The sequence below is a fragment of the Bos javanicus genome, chromosome 21, assembly GCF_032452875.1.
Source record: "Bos javanicus breed banteng chromosome 21, ARS-OSU_banteng_1.0, whole genome shotgun sequence".
Classification (NCBI taxonomy): Eukaryota; Metazoa; Chordata; class Mammalia; order Artiodactyla; family Bovidae; genus Bos; species Bos javanicus.
The window spans coordinates 20,977,945-20,980,380 of NC_083888.1; the positions used below are offsets into that span (position 1 = coordinate 20,977,945).

The 2,436-nt window shown below is 64.0% G+C and overlaps 1 protein-coding gene across 3 annotated transcripts in view; it reads left to right on the forward strand.

The window, feature by feature from the left end:
• Positions 1–350: 350 nt before the first annotated feature.
• The window catches only part of ZNF710 (zinc finger protein 710), a 74,071-nt gene continuing 71,985 nt past the window's right edge, over positions 351–2,436 (forward strand). The window contains exon 1 of one of the 3 annotated variants that reach the window (XM_061394447.1): positions 351–927. The gene's annotated coding sequence lies outside the window, so the exon portion shown is untranslated. The other 2 variants (XM_061394450.1, XM_061394449.1) reach the window with 2 other exon arrangements.

A 2,436-nucleotide genomic window follows, 5' to 3' on the forward strand; every position in this document is an offset into this window, starting at 1 on the left:
TATAAGTGAAGAACACACCCAACCTTCCACCTCTGGCTGGGGAGGGGCGGGCTTGGCGGCCCCCGCCCGCACTTCGGAAGGAACCGGCAATCAGCACCCGCGGCTGCGTCCCCCCAACCCCCACCGACTCTCCTCTCGGGAGAACGTCCCATGCTTCCCACGGGGGCGGGGGGGGGGGGGGGCGTCCCCTGGCCCCCTTTGTGCCAGGCAGAACCGGGCCCCCCATTTCCATGAGAGGTTCTTATGCTCCCCCTCTCCCCCGCTTCAGTTAATCTTTGTTCCCCTTTTCTGCTGAGGAGAAAAAAAAAGAGAGAGAAAGAAAAGGAGGAAAAAAGGCGTGACTTGATTCTCAAACGAAACTCCCACAGCAAACAAAACCCTTTTAGAGAAATAAGAAAGGAGGAAGAAGGAAGAAAAGAGGGAAGGGAAAAAAAGAAAGAGAGAAACCCCTCCAGGCTTTCAATTTGAGTGGGAGAGTTGAACCGAAAGAAAGAGAAAGAAAGGAAGAAAAATCCTCTCTGCGGTAGAAAGAGAAAAGAAAACTTGGGCTGACAAGAGGGGGGTGTTGGGGGGGGGGTGGAAGGAAGTGAGAAAACAAAAGAGAGATAAAAGGGCTGCTTTTCTGTCTTTCTCTTCCTCCGCGAGCTGGGTTAGGAGGAGCTGTTTTGCATCCCTTCACGTCAGCCCTGCCTCATTCCCTTCTTCCAGGGAGGGAGAGAGAGCGAGCGAGCGAGAGAGAGAGAGAGAGAGGAGAGGGAGAGAGAGAGAAAGAGAGGAGCCGGAGGGAGGGCGGCAGGAGCAGGCGGCGGGCGCGCGTGGAGGCGGGCGGCGGGCGCGCAGCAGCAGCCCGGGCGGTGGGCAGCCAGGAGCCCCCCCCGGCCCCGGCCCGCCACGGGCCCCAGCGCAGGAGCCGCGCCCGGACCCAGGGTGAGTGTCCCGCGCGGCCCCCGGCCCCCGGCCCCGCAGCCCCGGGCGGCGCGCCGGCGGGGGCGCGGGGGGCGCGGGGGTGGGTCGCTGCGGCCGCGGCCGACCCGCCCCCCGCCTCTCCCCGGGGACGGCGGCGCGCAGGCCCTCGCCGCGCTGCAAACATGTCGTCTTTTCCTTTCACTTCCACATTCCCTCATGCCGGAGAGCTGGAGGGAGAGAGGGAGAGCCGGGGAAAGAGGGAGAGATGGCGTCTGGAGGGAGGGAGGGGGGTGTAGAGGGGGAAGGGAAGGAGGGAGCGTGCAAGCGAAAGCGGGCGAGAGCGAGGAGAGCGCGCGAATGAGAGAGAGGAAGAGAGAGAAAGGGAGGGGAGAGAGAGAGAGAGAAGCAAAAATGAAAGGAAAGCGCGGCGGCGGCGGGGCGGGAGGCCCGGAGGCGGCGGCGGCGGCTCGCGGGCCCGCACGTGGGTGTCCCGGCGCCCGGTGCGCTCCCCCCGCCGCCCGCCCGGACTCAAAGTTTCACCCCCTCGCCGCGCCGCCCCGCCCCGCCGCTGCCCACAAACTTTATTCTCCGGGCGGGTGGGGTGGCTGCGCGTCCCCGCCGTCCGGGGTGGGGGAGGGCCGGGCGCGCCGCCTGGCTGTCGGGGGGCGCCCCCCCGGGGCCGCCGCGCGCCCCCCCAGCCCGGGGCCGGGGACCTGTTGAAGGCGCTCGCCGTCCGGCCGGGTCCCCACGGCCCTCCTTGGTCGGTCTCGGTTCCCCTTCCTCGTCGCCCACCCTTCTCCGTTTCCTCGCGGTCATTTTCCTAATTGGACAGAGCTGTGGGGTGTGATCGCTGGCGTCAGACTGGGGGGCCCCGGAGGCTGCCAGGTGGGCGCGGGGGACTTGGGGACCGACGGGACAGCCCCAGCCAGCGTGCAGAGCCCACAGATCCGGCCCTGGTGCCACCGCCCCCCTAACCACGGACTTGCTAACTAGTGCGTATCGGGTTTTTTTTTTTTTCCAACTTGCCTTTTAAGATGACTTTTATGGTCGCTGAAACTGCTTCCCTTCAGTCTGTGCTGTAGTTTGGGAAGATTTAAGAGGCCAGGGAGGTGCTTGCGTGGGTTTTAACTAACCCGAAACGATCATTAATGTATCTCTTAGCTCTGCAAGGGATCGGGCAAGGCGTACTCGGAGCCCGGGTGCATTTTCACAGGGTCACTACGAGGTGCTGGTCCTTTCCCGGTCTGAGCGGTCCAATGAGGGACCCGCCTGGAGGCCCACCCTAGAGCTGCGGGCGGAGCGCCCTAAGTGCTAAGGGCACCGAGAACGCCTTGATTTCTGTGCAAAATGGAAACTCCCAGCCGGCGTAGACCTGGAGGGGATATAGCCAGTTCCGGAGGGCGCCGGGGAAACTCACAAGATTACCCCACAGGTGTGCGGAGAGGGACTTTGAACTGTGGGGGTCACCCAGCCAACTTCGAAGCTGCTCTTTCAGTGCTGCCTTTGTACACGTGTAAGTAAAACAGTCAA